General features: G+C 39.2%; 1 protein-coding gene across 2 annotated transcripts in view; it reads right to left on the reverse strand.

The window, feature by feature from the left end:
* The window catches only part of LOC136858279 (uncharacterized), a 319,541-nt gene that overhangs the window by 293,957 nt on the left and 4,140 nt on the right, over positions 1-21,444 (reverse strand). The window lies entirely within an intron of this gene.

Genomic DNA, 21,444 nt, shown 5'->3' on the forward strand with positions numbered 1-21,444 from the left:
ATGGGTTCAAAGCAAATTTTGAGGAGTGTGAAAACTGGTATGTACCCTTAAAAAGGTAAGGAATGATACGACCCATTATAACAGAGAAAAAAGAGGTTAAGAAGGAAGTGCAGGTTAGAACAGAATACAAGTTAAGAATGGTTGCAGAAATAAGAAGAAATTGAAGGAACTTACTAGAAAATTAAATTTAGCAAAAATGTCACCTAAAAATAACATGATGGCAAACGTAACTTTATGGGAAAAAAAGGAAGAATATGTATAAGTACTTAAAGGGAGAAAGATATTCCAGAAAATAATTCCAGGCATCATTACTGAACGCGGGGAGTGATTATGTGAAGCCTTACAGAAAACATAAGTATTTAGTCAACAGGATGTAAGGTAGGTGGATATAAGGATAATGTCCAGATACGAAGGCTATTCCCAAAGATTTTGGGAGCCCGTAAACCGTAATTCTAAGGACAATGGGATTCTTTTAATTTGAAAGAGCAATGTTTCTCGACCTTGGAACATGCACACCGAACCCCTCCCAGCGGTGGTTCCTCCACAGCACGGGAAGAAAGCACAAGCAGTGCTGAGTCAGACACTGTGGAAGATTGATCTGTCGCGCTATGATTTTTGCACAATGATTTTTTATGATTATAAGAAGAATTTTTGACGAATGCCATTCTTCTTTGCTGCGTGTTTTTGTTGAGGCTTCCCCTTGTTTTCAAGGGGTCAGCAGTCAATTGAAAATGAACCTCGTCCCGGTTGCCCAGCAACAGCTGTGACACAGGAAAACATTGATGCTGTGAGGAAAATGATCAAAGAAGACCCACATTTTACATTTTGTGACATTGAAGGGACCCTAAATATTGGGACAACAGCAGCGCAGACCATCGTTCACAATTATTTAGGCCTCACCAAGAAATATGGCCACTGGATGCCACATTCCCTGACAGAAAGCCAAAAGGAGGCAAGAGTGGACTGCTGTCGTTTCATGCTAGAAACACTCAATGGAGGGCAGTTCCAAGACACCTACAATATCGACACAGGTGATGAAACTTGTTCTGTGTGGTGCTTTCCAGGGGAGGAACCACCCACAAAATTCGATGATGTCGGAGCTCTGGAAAGAAGATGGTGGCAACTTTTTTTTTTTAATTACAAAAATGGGGCATCTCACCTCTGTGACTTTGGACACATGTCGTACAGTCAATGCTGAATGGTATGTGAATGATTCTTCCCAAAGTCCTCGCCACATGGAAGTCACAGCACCTGTAGCCCTAAAGTGGGTACCTTCTGCTGCATCACGACAATGTATCTGCACACCGGGCTGCCAGAACAATGGACATTTTGGAAAAGAAAAAAGTGTGAGTGTTACCTCATCCCCCTATTCACCTGACCTGGCCCCATGCAACTTTTTTCTGTTCTCTAAGACCAAGGAAAATATTTATGGGCAGCAGTTTTCCTCAGATGAATGAGGTCATTGCAGCATATGAGAGTGCACTAAGTGACATCCCGAAAGAAGCTTGGACTGAGACGTTTTCCAAGTGGTTTAGGAGAATGGAAAAATGTATACGTGCCATTGAGAGCATTTTGAAAAGTTGTAATTGTTGTTTCGCCAGTGGTCCCTAACCCGTTACAGGAGAGATCCTCACTTGGAATATGTGTAAGTAGAGTAGCATCCTACTTCATGAATTTACCGAGCTCAGAACATTTTAAGCAAGCCTCGGACCAATGGGAGTAACAGAGTCCCACTCTCATTTGACAGGCGAGGGACTCCTTGGAAACAACTTGGCGAACGAACGAAATGGAATTCGATGGGGAGCTATCAATATTAATGGGGCTTATGGAAGAAAGTAAAACTGGCTGAGTCAGCAAAGAGGATGCAACTGGATGTACTAGGAGCAAGTGATATTCAGGTAAGGGGAGATAATGAGGAAGAGATAGGAGATTATAAAGTGTATTTGATGGGTGTTAAAAACGGACGGGCAGAGTCTGGGGTAGGGTTTTTTAAAATCAGAAATACTATTGCACACAACATAGTTTCTGTTAGGCACGTAAATGAGCGAATAATGTGGGTAGATTTGGCAGTTGGAGGAATTAGGATGAGAATTGTCTCAGTGTATTCACCATGCGAGGGTGCAGATGCGGATGAAGTTGACATGTTTTATGAAGCATTGAGTGACATCGTAGTCAGAGTCAACAGCAAGAATAGGATAGTGCTAATGGGCGATTTCAATGCGAGAGTTGGAAATAGAACTAAACGATACGAAAGGGTGATTGGTAAATGTGGGGAAGATATGGAAGCTAATGGAAATGGGAAGCATTTGCTGGACTAATGTGCTAGTATGGATTTAGCAGTTCCAAATACATTCTTCAAGCATAAGGCTATTCACCGCTACACATGAGAGGCTATTTCTTAACCGACTTCGAATTCAGGAAGTCTGTTAGGAATGTACAGATTTGTCGGGGATTTTTCGATGATACAGACCACTATCTGATCTGTAGTGAACTAAGTACCTCTAGGCCTAGGATAGAGAAAGTAAAATCTGTCCGCAAACGAATAAGAGTAGAATATCTCCAGGATGAGGAAATAAGACAGAAGTACATGGATATGATTAGTGAGAATTTTCAAACAGTGGACAGTAAGCAGGTTCAGGATATAGAAAGAGAATGGGTGGCATACAGGGATGCTGTAGTAGAAACAGCAAGGGAATGACTAGGAATAACTGCGTGTAAAGATGGCAAAAAGCTAATATCTTGGTGGAACGAAGTAAGAGCAGCATGTACACTAAAAGAAGGCTTATCAGAAATGGCTCCAAAGAAGGGCTGATGCAGACAGGGAATTGTACGTAGATGAAAGAAACAGAACGAAACAAATAGCTGTTGAAACAAAAAAGAAGTCTTGAGAAGATTTTGGTAATAACCTGGAAAGGCTAGGTCAGACAGCAGGGAAACCTTTCTGGACAGTAATAAAGAACCTTAAGGGAGGGAAAACTGAAATGAACAGTGTTTTGAGTAATTCAGGTGAACTCATAATAGATCCCAGGGAATCACTGGACAGGTGGAAGGAATATTTTGGAAATCTTCTCAACGTAAAAGGATATCTTCCTGGGTGTGCCATGAACAACCAAGGTCATGGCGAGGAAGAAAGTTATGTTGGTGAAATTACGCTTGAGGAAGCGGAAAGGATGGTAAATAAACTCCATTGTCATAAAACAGTGAACCTCCTATTATCAATCAGTCACTACTGACCTTCATTTAGGGCAGTCGCCCAGGTGGCAGATTCCCTATCCGTTGTTTACCTAGCCTTTTCTTAAATATCCGCAAAGAAACTGGAAATTGATTGAACATCTCCCTTGGTAAGTTATTCCAATCCCTAACTCTCCTTCCTATAAACGAATATTTACCCCAATTTGTCCTCTTCAGTTCCAATTTTTTCTTCATATTGTGATCTTTCCTACTTTTAAGGACACCACTCAAACTTATTCGTCTACTGATGTCCTCCCAAGCCATTTCTCTACTGACATCTCGGAACACACAACTTAATCGAGCAGCTCGTCTCCTTTCTCCCAAGTCTTGATTCCTGGAATGTCCTCCTTTCAACCAAACAATGATCAAATAAGTATTTCAGATATGGTACTATATCCCAAACCATTGCCTTTAGTATATCCCCAGAAATCCTATCTATTCAAGCTGCTTTTCTAGTTTTCAACTTTTGTATCTTACTGTAAATGTCACTGTTATCATAGGTAAATTTTAATACTTCTTTAGTATTACTCACCTCCCCTATCTGGACATTATCCTTGTAACCAACAATCTTTACATACTGCTGACTGAATACTTCTGCCTTTCGATGATCCTCGCATACACACTCCCCTGTTTCTGCCTTAAAGTACCTATACATACCTGATAGGAATAGATGAAATTAGACCTGAAATGGTGAAGTATAGTGGGAAGGCAGGGATGAAATGGCTTCATAGAGTAGAAAGTTTTTTTTTTGCTAGGGGCTTTACGTCGCACATACACAGATAGGTCTTATGGAGACGATGAAATAGGAAAGGCCTAGGAGTTGGAAGGAAGTGGCCGTGGCCTTAATTAAGGTACAGCCCCAGCATTTGCCTGGTGTGAAAATGGGAAACCACGGAAAACCATTTTCAGGGCTGCCGATAGTGGGATTCGAACCTACTATCTCCCGGATGCAAGCTCACAGCCGCGCGCCTCTACACACACGGCCAACTCGCCCGGTAGTAGTAAGATTAGGATGGAGTGTTGGTAATGTACCTTCAGATTGGACAAAAGCAGTAATTACACCTATCTATAAGCAAGGGAACAGGAAGGATTGCAACAACTATTGAGGTATCCCACTGGTTAGTATACCAGGCAAAGTATTCACTGGCATCTTGGAAGGGAGGGTGTGATCAGTGGTTAAGAGGAAGTTAGATGAAAAGTAATGTGGTTTCAGACCATAGAGGGGCTGTCAGGATCAGATTTTCAGTATGCGCCAGGTAACTGAAAAATGTTACGAGAGGAATAGACAACTGTGTTTATGTTTCATAGATCTAGAGAAAGTATACGACAGGGTACCGAGGGAAAAAGGAATTAAGGGTAGATTATCATAATCAATCAAAGGTATTTATGTTGACAATTGGGCTGCAGTGAGAATTGATGGTAGAATGAGTTCTTGGTTCAGGGTACTTACAGGGGTTAGACAAGGCTGTAATCTTTCACCTTTGCTGTTCGTAGTTTACATGGATCATCTGCTGAAAGGTATAAAGTGGCAGGGAAGGATTCAGTTAGGTGAAAATGTAGTAAGCAGTCTGGCCTATGCTGACGATTTAGTCTTAATGGCAGATTGTGCCAAAAACTTGCGTTCTAATATCTTGGAACTTGAAAATAGGTGCAATGAGTATGGTATGAAAATTAGCCTCTTGAAGACTAAATTGATGTCAGTAGGTAAGAAATTCAACAGAATTGAATGTCAGATTGGGGATACAAAGCTGGAACACGTAGATGTTTAAGTATTTAGATTGTGTGTTCTCCCAGGATGGTAATATAGTGAGAATGAGTCAAGGTGTAGTGAAGCTAATGCAGTGAGCTCGTAGTTGCGATCAACAGTGTTCTGTAAGAAGGAAGTCAGCTACCAGACGATACTATCTTTACATTAGTCTGTTTTCAGACCAACTTTGCTTTATGGGAGTAAAAGCTGGGTGATTCTCAGGGTATCTTATTCATAAGTAAGAAGTGACAGACATGAAAGTGGGGAGAATGATTGCTGGTACAAACAGGTGGGAACAATGGCAGGAGGGTACTCGGAATGAGGAGATAAAGGCTACATTAAGAATAAACTCAATGGATGAAGCTGTACACATAAACCGGCTTCGGTGGTGGGTTCATGTAAGACGAATGGAGGAGGATAGGTTACCTAGGAGGAGAATGGACTCCGTTATGGAGGGTAAAAGGAATATAGGGAGACCAAGAGGACGATGGTTAGACTCAGTTTCCAACGATTTAAGGATAAGAGGTATAGAACAAAATGAGGCCACAGCACTAGTTGCAAACAGAAGATTGTGGCGACGTTTAGTAAATTACTATTAATAATCCTGACCATAATGGCCAGTATTGGGTCCATATTGACTTAATCACAGTAAAGTGTAACGTGTCTGCTACAAACTACTAGAGAGATTGATCTATAACCGAATCTCAGCTACAGTACTTCAGCACATTCCAGTTGAACAGGCAGGATTCTGACCTAACAGGAGCTGTTGCGATCACGTTCTGGCACTAACCAGCCATACTGAGCAGGGCTTTCAAGAAAAAATGAAAATGGTTGCTGTGTTTGTGGATTTATCATCCTGAAGTTCCTGAAAATTATCCCTTGCAAGACCCTAGCTTCCTTGCTCAACAACATGCTATGCAATCGCCTAATTCAAGTACATCTCAATGGAAACAGAGCAGATCCTACAGATTAAATGATGGATTGCCGCAGGGTTCTGTTCTTGCTCCACTTCTCTTCGATCTCTACACGGCAGATCTTCCATCTACTGCGTGCCGAAAGTTTATATATGCTGATGACATAGCCCTAATATCACAGTTCACAAACTTTGAGACCGCTGAAGCCATTCTCACACAAGATCTCCTAAAAATGGACAGATACTTCAACACCTGGCGATTGAAACCCAATGTAAACCAAACAGAGATTAGTACCTTCCATCTAGACAACAGGAGAGCCCATTACATTCCACAAATTCAATTCAGAGGTCAACAGCTAAAATACTGTGTTCATCCAAAATATTTGGGTCCACCATGTTGTAACGATGTGCCCACTTCGGAGCTTCCAGGGAGGATACCACGAACTTCATGCGGCAAGTGAAGAGGCAGTGAATTGGCCAAATTCTCTGGACATTAAATTATAATTACCATCGATTGATCCTTTGTCCGATTGTTGTTTTTATCTACTTGAAGTGTATATAGTTTAAAGTGTATCTATATATATATAGTTTCTCTGTACCCTCTATACGCCATACGAAATAAAAATAAAATGGAATGTGTTAAAATTTTATTTTTTATATTTACCTTTCACATTTATATTATATCTAGTACATGTTTCGAGAATATGCACATTCTCTTCTTCATCCAGTTAAGTTAAAATTCATGTATACAATAAGACCTAGTGAAAATGGGGGCCCCCTCTGAGAAATCTAAAACAATGGCAAGTACAATGTAAAGTGTTAAAAATCGATGGATGGTGGCATGGAATTAAATTCCATCTTGTCATATACAATGAAACACAGTAGGCTGATGTCTATGTGAATAAAATGTTGGAACACTGAGTCCTGTTGTGATATGCTATCACTGTGTCCTTGGTGTTCCAATACTTTCTTGTAAAATTCAAGTAGGGTAACATTAAGAATAATATAAAATGATATAAAACCTTGTTGTCAAACTGATACCCTCCGTTAATATGTGTTTATAAAGCCAGGTTGATATGAACTTTATAGTCAATTTTTATAATATTTTCACTAGGTCTTATTGTACACATGCATTTTAACTTAACTAGCTGAAGAAGAGAACGTGCATATTCTCGAAACCTGTACTAGGTATAATGTAAATGTAAAAGGTAAATATAAATTTTTTTAACACATTGTATTGACTAGGCGGATCATCCATCACTACATTTACTGTTTAGTAAATTCACAGAGGCTTGCAGACTAAACGCTGAAATGCAAACTGGTCTATAATGATAATGTATGTATGTATTCTAAAAACTTTCGACATAGCCCTCGTATAGGAGGTTACTATCACTGGGGAGGCATGAAAATTTACCTACGAAAATAAAGTTATTTACAACAACATTAAACAATCAGCTGGTAAGTTTTCTTGGGATATATTTAGTTACTGAAATATTTAATTACTGTTTATATGCAGGAGATATACCAACTGAATGGAGAATTGCTGTAGTAGCCCCCATGTACAAGCGAAAGGGTGGTAAACAAAGTGAATAACTACAGGCCAGTCAGCTTGACATGTATTGCATGTAAGCTTAGGAAAACATTCTGTCTGATTGTATTAGATGCGGTTGCGAAGCTGCTAACTGGTTTGATAGAAGGCAGTCTAGTGAGGCTTAACTTGTAGAGTCAGGAAGTCAAATGGACTGTATCACTATTGACTTATCTAAGGCTTTCAATAGAGTACATCATGAGAGACTGCTGACAAAAATGCAGAATATCAGACCAGACAAAAAAGTGGTTGAATGGGTGGCTATATTTCTAGAAAACAGAACTATGATGATGATGATGATGGTGGTGGTTGTTTCAAGGGGCCTAACAGCTAGGCCATCGGCCCCTAATGGTATGAGGTGCAACAAAAAGGTATCCACCGACTAGAATCTAAAACAAATGATGATGAATCCAAAACAATCAGTGAATACAATTCACAATGCCTTTATTTTCTGGCATGATGATTGTTGTCCAAACGGTTCCAAAACCCAGGTCACTGGCCCCTGATAATGGTACTAATCACTAGTAAAGCAGAACCAAGGTGTTCCTTACATACTGGTACTAATCACAGGTAACGTAAACTTGTGGTGTTCCTCACATAGTGGTACTGATCATAGCCAATGTAGACCCACGGTGTATCACATCATGGCACCACCCACGATCCATGGTGTTCCTCACATAATGGTACTACTCACAGGCAACTAAGGCCCATGGTCATCCTCACATAGTGGTCCTAATCACAGGGAACATAGACCCATGGTGTTACTCACAGTGCTACTACTCATAGGTAGAGCTGAGATTTCTATGCAATAACATATTTTGTTCCTTGCTATTTAGGTGCTGGGAAAAGTCATATGTTCACAAAACACTATATTAGGGTTATTATTACCGAACTTCATTTTACATATTTTTTTATATTTGTGGGAATTCTACATATTCTTAGTGATATTACATAAAATTACATATTTTAGCGTTTTCCTGTTTTCATATATAATAAATTGCTGAATTGAAGTTTCACACTTAATGTGGGGCTGTTCTCTCAACAGGGGGATTAAGGTAGTTATGAGTGACAGGTATTTGAGAGGATGATAGGTGCAGGTAGAGACCCTTGCAAAATAGGTTATTCTAAAGGTTCCAATTAGCTGCAGGAAAACTGTTACTTTACATGTGCCAGTCTTAAATCTTTCATCCCTTTTAAAGTTAATTGCTTTACAACTAGGCACTTTCATGTTGGAGTTTCCAGAAATATTTTTCTAAGCGCATTTCTGTGACCTCTTTGTTATGTACTTAGGAATTTCCAAGTCTGTTGTTAGAGCTGTCTTCCTTTGAAATGTCTCAATTAGGTTTTAGTTTCTTTTGAACAGCTGAAAAACATAGTTCATGAACATCAGTTTCCTCTAGAGTCAATATGGCACCAGTAGCGTCCTCGCTGGCTTCAAAGTTGATCATGGATTGCAGTTGACGAATCCTTTGCAACTGATGGCAAAGTAGTGATTTGCCAAGCATGAAACAAACATATCGCATGTTCCATGAAATCCCAGCTTGAGCAACATGCACAAAGTGCTCTGCATAGAAAAAAACCAACAGTTAGGTCTACAAAAGAAACAAATCCTTTTAACACAGATGCAGCCTTCACCTTCAAGTAACCCTTATGATAAAGACTTATGCAGTGCAATGATTGCAGCCAATATTCCATGGTATAAACTTGAAGTGCCTGAATTCACATCTTTTCTGGAAAAATACTGCAAGCAACATGTTCCTAACCAATCAACACTACGCAAGAATTATCTTCAAGTCTGCTACGACGAGGTAATGCACAACATAAGACAGCATATAGGAAATTCTTTCATATGGGTTGCTGTTGATGAAATAACAGATGCTAAGGGTAGATTTATTGCAAATCTTGTGGTGGGGAGCTACAACCTGACAGCGCCTCAAAACCATGTTTGATCTACTGTAAACAGCTAACTATACAAATCACTCAACTATTGCGAGATTTGTGAATGATGGATTAAGAGCTCTGTGGCTGACTGAGATGAAAGAGGAAAAGGTTTTAGTGATGTATTCTGATGCTGCAGCATATATGCTTAAGGCTGCAACTGCTTTGAAGGTGTTATATCCCAATATGCTCCATTTTACATGCTTGGCTCATGGACTGCAACGTGTTGCCGAAGATATTAGAGCTAAGTTTCCACAAGTGAATAGATTAATTTCAGCAACAAAAAAGTTTTTTCTAAAAGATCCACAATGAGTGCTATCTTACAAACAGCAATTGCCAGAGATACCACTGCCGCTGGAACCAGTGTTAACGAGGTGGGGGACATGGATAGAAGTAGTTAACTTCTATAGTGAGCATCTAGATGCTATAAAGACTGGGGTAGATTCTTTTGATCTTGAAAATGCTGTATCTATTAGTGAATCACAAACTGCCTTTAGTGACTCCAAAGTGGTCTCCTCAGTCACCTACATCAGGGGCAACTTCTGCTGGCTTCCAGAAACCATCAAACATCTAGAAACATCAGGACTGGCACTGCAAGATTCTATTGCCATCGTAGAGAATGCTATTGAAAAACTAAGTGCTGTGCATGGGGAAACTGGTGCAAGTGTATTGAGTAAATTGCAAAAAGTGTTGAAGAGAAATCCTGATTATTCAACATTTCAGTGTGTGCCGAATTCTAAATGGAGATGACGTTGATCTTCCCGAGGACATCTCTCCAGCGAAAATTCCTCTCCTAAAATTTGCCCCAATTACATCATGTGATGTTGAAAGATCTTTCTCTGCATATAAGAACATCTTTTCCATGACCCCAGAGAACATCGAAAAATACTTAATAGTTCACTGTGCTACAAAATTTAAGGAATAAACGTGCTTTGAGTGTTGAAAATAAGTTTCTGTTGAATATGTGTGTGATATATTCATATAATATGACTCAAAGAGCATTGAAAAATACTTAATTGTTCACTGTGCTGCAAAATGTAATATAAATCGTGTTTAGTGTGTTGTAACTGACAAAATGGTAAGTTTATATTAATTATATGATATTACATATTTTGCCCATTCTACATATTTTGGTGCTTTTTGTTACATATTTATGTACATATTATGCCACTTGATACTACATAAAAATCCCAGCTCTACTCATAGGTAACGCACAGCCATTCTGAAGACAGGGGATACAGATTTAACTGCTTGTGACTTTTATTTATGGGGAAGCTTAAAAATTAAAGTGTATGCAAGAAACCCTCACATGATGGCGAACTGAAAAAACACATCAGGAGAGAAACAGACTCAATTACGGAAGACGAACTTATGCGTGTGAATCGGAGTTTCCTAAGATGACGCCAGAAATGTGTGGATGCAGGAGAATATTTCCAACATCTCCTGTCATACGGTACAAGCTCATTTTCTTAATTCTTAATTACTAATTTTCTTTATTATTTTCTTAATTTTAATCATTATCTCATGTCATCCATGGATAAAGCGAGTGAAGTGCTGTCCTCGTTGCTATGCTGAAGAGCGGGGAGTGATGAGTCAACGAAAGACAGATAAGCTGGGTGCGCCTGCTGGCCAACTGATGAGAGGAACTCACAGTATTTGTCAGAAAGACCAAACTTGTCGCGTACAGTATCACCTTTAACCTGCCTTACAAACCAAAACAAGTATGACCAAAAAAAAAGAATAGTTTTATCTGGCAGGCTCGCATGATTTCCAAGTCAATAAAGATCAAGGTCCTGTTTTATTTTCAAGTAACTGACAAGTAGCAATCTCAAACCAAGGAAGGATTGCAAAGGACCACGAAGTAATTAATGACAGAGTACCAACAGTAGGAGCTGCTAATACTTGAAGGCTTTCGACACATTAACTTAAGAGAATTTTATACAGATACAGACTCTTTTAGCAAGTTTTTCATAATGAGTTTTTTGTATTGTAACGACTAGCTGATGTACCCGTGCTTCGCTACGGAATTTTACATTGTTTACAGAATTCTAGATTAGGTATTGTACACGTTGTGAGCAAAATTGTATTAAATTGCATAGTACGCGACGGGGTAGTCACCAATAGCCTTTTCTCATATGAAGACTGAGTTAGGGAATTTTCATTGGAATGAAATGAAATGGCGTATGGCTTTTAGTGCCAGGAGTGTCCGAGGACATATTCGGCTCGCTAGGTACAGGTCTTTCGATTTGACGTCCGTAGGCGACCTGCACGTCGTGATGAGGATGAAATGATGATGAAGACTACACATACACCCAGCCCCTGTGGCAGAGAAATTAACCAATGCTGGTTAAAATTCCCGACCCTGCCGGGAATCGAACCCGAGACCCTCTGAACCGAAGGCAAGTACGCTGACCATTCAGCCAACGAGTCGCACTTCATTGGAACGGTAGGCTCCCTTGCCTACATCTGTCACAATCAGGTTGGGGAGTTTTCATTATAATGGCAGACTTTCACTCTCCACCTGCCTTTTTACATCCTCAAAAAGACTGTCTCAGTAGTTTTTCCAACTGAAACGAACACAGGTCATTACTCATTACAATGACGTCATTAGGAATGGTGCAATTAAAAGCAATGCTTTCATATGAAATACTCAGTCAAATGAAAAATCACGCATTTTCCTGCCTTTAACAAAGAGTACTACGCTGCCAATCTGACAGTCCAAAGTTCCAGAGCTGGAATGACCAAGCCGCAGACAGCCGTGATCCGTGAACACACTTCGTCTTATTTCGACCAGGTGGGGGTGTCGAATAGTGGAGACTCAAAGGCCAAAAACTATGGCCTTTTACTAATCTGTTTCCTAGGAGTACCCGATGAGTCAGAAAATCTCAGTTCACTACATAGGCAGGGGAAAAATCTACCTGACTTGGACGCAAATTGTTCCTCCAAGCCAGAGGAGAAACCCCGTCTTCACTGCTAATTTGGAATAAAAAGAAAGTGGAATTAAATAATAAAAGTGAAGGGGAACAAGAAATGCCTCTTTTCAGGGTTGAATTTTGAGTTATTTTGTGAATTGTGGTGCTCTAATTTGGAATAGGCTCCGGGCGAGTTGGCTGTGTGGTTAGGAGCGGACAGCTGTGAGCTTGGATCCGGAAGATACAGGGTTCGAATCCCACTGTCAGCAGCCCTGAAGATGGTTTTCCGTGGTTTCCCATTTTCACACCAGGCAAATGCTGGGGCTGTACCTTAATTAACGCCATGGCTGCTTCCTTCCTACTCCTAGGCCATTCCTGTTCCATCGTCGCCATAAGACCTATCCTGTGTCGGTGCGATGTGGAGCAAATATTTTTAAAAAATTGGAATAGGCCTAAATTGTAATTCTAGACCAGGTCATACTACTATACTACTAATATTACTACTACTACTACTACTAAGTGAGCCTCTACCTTATGTTTGCACATTGCTCATTCAAAACAGCGCGTCAGAGTAGGGATCGAATAGCCGGAATACTATGATGAACCAATCTGTTACGTACCGGCAGTATCAGAAAATGTATGAACCAGAGGAATGGCATGCTAAAGAAGAAAGTTCTCAAACTCCCCAACTAAAGAAGAAAGTTCTCAAACTCCCCAGCTATTTCCCGCCAGTATTCAGTCAGGCTGATATACTCGGTACGTAGCAGTAATCTCACCCATCGGAGTTGAGCGGCAGTATAAGAGACAAAGAACATCACAACAAACAATGGTCAATGTAATGTTATTGTTGATCAATGTTATGCGCTTTCAATATTGTAGGCCTTTCGTCTATCTCTGAAATACCACTCTTATCATAGTAGGTACAGTAAAACCGAATAAAATATAAATGGTCGGAAATTGTATTCTCTATAACGTTTGTTATGTAGTACTTTTCGATAGCACCAAGACATTGGTATTTAAAAATTAAATTTTAGGCGCCTTCCCCTAAACTACAATTTCATCCAGGGCAAATAAAATTGTTTGTAATTTAGGCTGTGGTTTCTTATTCCCCGACTGTATATACCGACTTTCATGCAGTACTGCTAACTCACTTTCTCGTGGCTCGGCGTTGATATGGACTTGGCAACAAAATACAAATTCATGAATATCTGTGTTATCAAAGCCGGTACGGTCACAATGTATGACATAAATGATCGGAAATTTAATTCTATATAATTTTCGTTATGTAGTATTTATCGATAGGACCACTAATAATAATAATAATATTTGAGAACTAAATTTTAGGCCTTGCACTAAACTACCATTTCACTCAGCGTGAGTAAAATGATTTATAGCCTAGATTGTAGCGGCTCATCCCCCGACATCACACACCGATTTTCATTAAATTCTCTTTAGCCGTTTTCTAGTGATGCGTGTACATACATACATACATACATACAGACAGACAGACAGACAGTAAAAATTGCATTTCCGTGTCACTATGGACATGACCGATACAGAAATACAATTCTTTTCAAATTCTGAGCAATGTACAGACAAAACTCTTATTTTATATATATAGATATTCTGAGAATAAAATTAGAGGTTTGTATTATATAGGGTGACTAGCTGATGTACCCGTGCTTCGCTACGGGATTCTCAGAAAGACTGACTTTGTGGTTTTCTTAACATGAAATCAACATAGGTCATTACAAAAACGTAAGTATGAACGTAGCGATTAAAAGCGATGCTATCATATCAAATACTCGATCAAGTGGAAAGCCGCACGTTTTATCACTTTTAACGAACAGTGCTGCGATTAGATTGCGGTGCCAATCTAATAGTCCAAAGTTCCAGAGCTGGGATGACCAGGCCGCAGATTGCCATGAACACTCATCTGCCATTATTCCGCTTAATTTGCACACTGTTCATTCCAATCAGTGCCTCAGAGTAGGGATTGAATAGCCCGAATGCTATGATGATCCAGTGAGTTACGTACCAGTAGTATCAGAAAATTTACAAACCAGGGGAATGGCTTGCTAAAGAAGAAAGTTATCTAATTCCCCAGCTACTTCCCATCAATATTCAGGCAGGCTGTTACACTCTGTGCGACTGAGCGAGTTGACTGTGAGGTTAGCGGTGCGCAGCTGTGAGCTTGCATCCGAGAGATGGTGGATTCGAACCCCGTTGTTGGCAGCGCTGATGATGGTATTCCGTGGTTTCCCACTTTCACATCCGTCAAATGCTGAGCCTGAACCTTAATTAAGGCCTAAGGCACTCCTAGCCCTTTCCTATCCCATCGTTGCCATAAAACCTATCTATGTCGGTGCGACGTAAATCAAATTAAAAAATACTCTGTACGCAGAAGTAATCCTATCTACCGGAGATGAGGGGCAACAGATGGCACAAAGCACATCACGACAAACAATGGTCAATGTAATGTTATTGTTGATCAATGTTATGAGCTCTCTATATTGTAGGCCTTCACATTTAGTTTTCTTTTGACTCTGTGATTTGTAAAATATTTTATACCATAAACTGTAGTTTCTCATTCTCCAACTTTACATACCGATTTTCATTAAATACTGTTTACCCATTTTCTGGTTACTCGGCGCTGATATGGAATTAGTAACAAAAATCCAAAATCATTAATATCTTTGTGATCATAGCCAGTACGGTAACAATGTATAAGACATGAATAATAGGAAATTTAATACTATACTGTGTAACCCTAGCTATGTAGCATTTATCGATTACACCTCTAATAAGAAATATTTGAGAATTACATTTCAGGCCTTTCCCTAAACTACCATTTCACTCAGCGTGAATAAAATAATTTACAGCCTGGACTATAGTGACTTATTTCCTGACTTTGCATACCGATGTTCATCAAGATAGGACTACTAATAACAACAATATTTGAGAATTATATTTTAGGCCTTTCCCTAAACTACCATTTTTCTCAGCGTGAATACAATTATTGATAGCCTAGATTGTAGTACTTATTCCCCAACTTTGCATACCCATTTTCTTTAAAATACGACCACTAATAACGTAAATAGTTGAGAATTCAATTTTAGGCCTTCCCCTAAACTACCATTTCACTCAGCATGAGTAAAATGATTTATAGCCTAGATTGTAGAGGCTCATCCCCCGACTTCACATACCGATTTTCATTAGACCACTAATAACATAAATAGTTGATAATTCAATTTTAGGCCTTCCCCTAAACTACCATTTCACTCAGCGTGAGTAAAATGATTTATAGCGTATATTGTAGAGGCTCATCTCCTGACTTCACATACCAATTTTCATTAAATTCTCTTCAACCGTTTTCTCGTGATGCGTGTACATACATACATACAGACAGACAGACAGACAGAAATTACGGAAAAGTAAAAAGTGCATTTTCTTGTTACTATGGACATGGCCGATACAGAAATACCATTATTTTCAAATTCTGAGCAATGTACAGACAAAACTCTTATTTTATATATATAGATATAAATGCTTTTAAATCATTTAACCAAGAACAGTTCAATAGTTATTAAAATGTTTATAACCATTTAAATGTGCCAGGCATTAATTAAGAATTGTGATTTTATGATCTGGTCTAGAATGCCAAGAATAACGGCCGAGGGGATTTGTCGTGCTGACCACACGACACCTCGTAATCCACAGGCCTTCAGGCTGAGCAGTGGTCGCTCAATAGGTCATGGCCCTTCAGGGATGTTGAGCCATGGGGCTTGGTTTGGTTTTATGATATAATAACAAGTCCAAAAGAATGTTTGGTGATTATTATGCCATTGAAGACGAGAAGATTCATTCTATGTTCTCGAAATGTGTACGGTCATTACTAACCTAATAAAGGCTGTCAATAGTACCGACAAGGTGGAACCACATACTTAAAGGTGTTTAAATACAGTAAATTAATGTGCGATTGTTAATACAATGGCAGAAAATTAAATCCGAACACTAAGAAGGAATTGTGCTAGATAAATGAAATTCGGGAGGCACGCTTGCACATTTGAAAGACAACACCTATTCACATTTGCGCACTAGTCGACCAAGAGTGTGCTGGTAGCGCCACTATGATCTTGCAAAACAAAGTTTGCTTTAAATATATGCACAGTACACTTCGTAAGCTTTAGTCATCATCCAGTATTGATGGTATGAGGTAAGTGTGAGTCAAACATTCCATTAAGGAGACGATGAGGCAATATCAGCAGCTTACGGAGATTGAACGACGCCATGCAATAGGACTACAAGAAGGTGAATGTTCTTTCTGCGATATTACAGAAAGACTTGGCAGTATGTATACACAGTGCATCCATGTTGGCAACAATGGTCACAGAAAGGCACTGTCTCAAGTAGAGTGGAATTCGGCCGCGCATGGGGAGGAAAGACCGCCGCATGGCTGCAGTGGATCGTAATGCATCTGCAGCTTCAGCTGACACCAGAGCGACACAGTGAACTGTAACAAATCAATTATTTGAAGGACAGCTCCCAGCTAGACATCTTGTAGCGTTAATGCCACTCTCCGAATCACTGCCATCAGCGACACCAGTGGTGGCATGCTTGAGCTCATTGGAGGGCGGAATGGAGATCTGTTGTGTTCACAGGTGAGAACCATTACTGTCTTAGTGCCAGTTATGGCCATAGTTTATTAAGATGGAGGCCAGTGAGTACTTGGAATCAAGTTGTCTGCAGCGTCGACATACTAGACCTACACACAGGAGAAATTTCGTCATTATCCCAAGATAGTGGATTTGTACTTCGGACTGGTGACTGAACCGGTTAGGCTGCCATTCATTCGTTCCATCAATCAGTCAATCAATCTTGATCGGTTTGGCTAGGATTCTGATGATTTAGCATTTTTTTTTTTTGTAAGACTGATGCGTTGCTCAAATATAAATATAAATACATATACACACATACACGTGTTTCATGAAAGAATGAGTTCAATGAAGTCTATTTGTTAGGTTTGTTTTGTTTGGTTTTTTTTTTTTTTTTTCATTTCTTGCCATTTTTGAGGCATAGGGCATTTTGGGGGAAATTTTAGGTCAATTTGGTCATTTTTCTACTATTTTCAAGAAAGAAGGATAATTTCTTTATGTTAAACTATTTTCATTCTGTACTTTACTAAATTTCCGTGTTGAATATTTTGATTTCATACAAGCATAACATATATTTTTCAGGAAACAGATACCCTCTTCCCCTATTCCCAAAAGTATGCGTATAATGGACTCACCCATACAAGGAAGTACATTTGCCTCTCGCATAGGTAGAAGGCTGCAGCTAGCAATGAGTCATTGAATTCATGGTATTTCTTCGAGCCGGAAGTGATGTTCTATTAAACGCAAAGTTGCAGTATGCCTGAAGTGAAGCAAAGTCCGTCTGTTAAACTAAAACAATATGTTTTGCAATATGGAGAAAGGATCTTCACCACTGACAGGACAATACTTTACTGCAAACTCTGTGACATGAGAGTGGCCGCTGTAAAAAGGTTTACGGAGAAACAACATGTATCGCGTGAGAAACACAAATGTGGTCTGCAACGACTTCAGGATGAAGGAACATTACAACAACAGAAGCTTCTTGGAGAAATCCATTCATTGAAGAACTGTGTACAGTGTTTCTTTGTGCCGATATCTCACTGAAGTTTAACCACCCTAAACTGCACAATTTCTTAGAGAAGCACACGGGCAAATCCATACCGGATTCTTCTACATTAAGGAAAATCTATGTTAGACAATGCTATGAAAAAATATTGGAAGAAGTCAGGAAAAGAGTTGGAAATAAAAAAAATATGGGTATTGATGGACGAGACGACAGACTCTTCACGACGATATGTAGCTAACGTGGTGGTAGAAACACTGGACGAGGATGTTCCTAGGGAACACTTTCTACTCTATTGTGAGCATTTACAAAAAGTGAACTACTCAACGATCAGCAAAGTTGTGTTGTGGCCTGGTGGCATTTGGCATGACAATGAATAGCTTTTAGTAACGGATGCAGCCCCCTACATGGACAAGGTTGCTAATTCGCTTTGTGCTCTCTACTCTAAAATGGTGCATTTAATTTGTTTGGCCCACGCATTACACCAAATCGCAGAGGAGGTTCGCAGTAATTTTCCAGAAGTTGACCAATTGATAGGATATGTGAAAAGGGTATTCTTGAAGGCACCCTCTCGAGTTTCAACTTTCAAGTCAAGCTCCAGACATTTCACTTCCACCTTCTCCTGTTTTGACAAGACGGGGAACCTGGATTGAAGACTGTACGTATAATAGTGAGAACTTACAAGCGTTGAAACAAATTGTGGATTCATTCGACAGCACTAAAGCTGCATCAATCAAAGCAGCGCAAAAACTTATGGCAGATAGTGAAATTGCAGGGAAATTTGCTTACATAAGAGCAAATTTTGGATTTCTTCCTACTGCCATAACTGCTCTAGAAAAGTCGGAAGTGATGCTATTACAGCAGTTACAACTAGTAATGAAAGTGGTGAATGATTTGGATCCCGAGTGTGGCAAAGTGGGACAAGTTGTGTCTGAGAAGGTTTCGGAGAATAATAAAGGGTATCAGACGTGTTCAATTGCTAAAATTTTGTCAGGTGAAACATTTTCTCTTTGTGATGTTGACGACAGTGAATTAAATTCAAGTGACACTGTTTCCTTTAAGTATGCTCCTGTTGTGTCGGAGGTAGAAAGGAGCTTTTCTGAGTATAAAGCTTTGTTGGCTGATAAGAGCCAATCATTTTTATTTGAAAATCTACACCATGTACTCATTGTTCATTGCAACTCACACATTTGGAACGAACAATTGGGACCTTTATGACTGAGAAAAATCTGTTTTGTAAACACGTACATTTTCAAAATTCATAACTCGGAAATGCATTACAAAATGTCTGTTTTTGCCAATATTAATAGCTCGAATTCATTTTGTTACCACACAAGAATAATACAATACAGAAATCACAGAAAATCAAAGGTCATTTTCTTTTAATTTTAGGTCATAAATGCATTTTTTTAATTTTGCCTTTTTGGCAGTTTTTTAGGTCATCATAATCCTAGCCCTACTGATCAGCATTTAGGGCAGTCACCCAGGTGGCAGATTCCCTATCTGTTGTTTTACTAGCCTTTTCTTAAAAGATTTTAAAGAAATTGGAAATTTATTGAACATATCCCTTGGTAAGTTATTCCAATCCCTAACTCCCCTTCCTATAAACAAATATTTGCCCCAATTTGTCCTCTTGAATTCCAACTTTATCCTCATATTGTGATCCTTCCTACTTTTAAAAGACACCACTCAAACTTATTCGTCTACTAATGTCATTCCACGCCATCTCTCCACTGACAGCTCGGAACATACCCTTTATGATAAAGATGTTGATTCCCATAGGGAACCTGAAATATTTGTTCCGAATGAGTAAATTTATAATACCAATATAGTTGATCCGTTATTGGACATTATAAACAACTGTATTTCAGTTTCCCTATGGGAATCAACATCTTTATCATCTGATGGCCAGGCAGGCATCAATTTTTGAAAATGAAACAAAGTCTCTCATATTGCATTGACACTGCCGGTGGCTCCAAGTAGCTTACGCAGTGGCCTCCACGATATGTACTAGCCATGCGTCTTGGTAGGTATGCTATTTACCAACTAATGAGCCCAACTTAGCACACTGGGGCGTAACGCTGGCAACCAGGAATGAGTTAGCTAGAAAATTTATAATTTATAAAAGTCCGGATTTTTGTATATCGTGTTCTTAGTTGTTCAGTTTCCTATTGTTTTCTCTGTCGCAAAGCTATTCTTGTTGAATTTCCTCCATTTCAGTCCATATTCTGGATACCCCTGTCAGAATACGTCATTTACTCGCTTGGTTATTTGATGTGCATACTCTCTGATTTCGTCAGTGATAAAATCTTGCAATGCAATCGCAAGCTGCACATCCATTCATGTTCTCCCTCATTTCAGTCCATATTCTGGATACCCCTGTCAGAATACGTCATTTACTCGCTTGGTTATTTGATGTGCATACTCTCTGATTTCGTCAGTGATAAAATCTTGCAATGCAATCGCAAGCTGCACATCCATTCATGTTCTCCCTCCTTCCCCTGGCTTTCAGATGAACTAAGACGGGTATTCACCAAAGTAAGCTTTTATGATAGGATGGAAAATAAATTTATGCCTCTCAAAGACAGTTTCTGAAATCACTCACTGAAAATGGCATCAAAAGAGAATGTATTACATTTGTAGAACTTGTTGGTTTTTATGAAATGTCCATTAAATACCTATTAAAGCAGAGTAACCCGATGATGGAAGAATTTAAGTGTTTCCAATGGATGAAGGAAGCTCCATAGTATGAAAAACATTAAATTTGAATATTTTCTTCCTTGTCTCGAGTATATGGAATCTAGAGGTGTGGAGATAGACTATTCCAAACTTTTTGACCAATTTTGCAATGTTCAGAATTACACTAGGAGTTCCAAAATTGATAAACATACAATTCATTAGACAAGCAGTGGTGTGAGTTTTCCAAATGTAGCCCTGATATTGAAACATTTAGGGCAGTCACCCAGGTGACAGATTCCCTATATGTTCTTTTCTTAGCCCTTTCTTAAATAATTTCAAAGAAATTGGATATTTATTGAACATCTCCCTTGGTAAGTTATTCCAATCCCTCACCCCCCTTCCCTATAAACAAATATTTGCCCTAATTTGACCTCTTGAATTCCTTTATTACAAGGAAACAATAAAATGCTTTAAATCTCAGTTGCAGATGCCAAAGAGAGATTTACCTTACTCTGCTATCTAGTAGGCCTAGAGTGAAAACAGAATATCAAAACTGACAAGTGGGCATCCAGATGACATTAAATTAAAATGCCTGCACATGGTAGTCAAGGCCGTACAATTATTATTTTACTACTTTTACAACCAACCCGCTACTTGTAGTTTTTCACATGCCTGAATTGTATCTTGTAAGAGTTCTTTCATGTGCCTGAAATATACTGGCTGAGGCTGGCATATACGACCACCTCCAAATACCACCAAGACTGATCTGAGATCAAAC

The sequence above is a fragment of the Anabrus simplex genome, chromosome 1 (genome assembly GCF_040414725.1).
Source record: "Anabrus simplex isolate iqAnaSimp1 chromosome 1, ASM4041472v1, whole genome shotgun sequence".
Classification (NCBI taxonomy): Eukaryota; Metazoa; Arthropoda; class Insecta; order Orthoptera; family Tettigoniidae; genus Anabrus; species Anabrus simplex.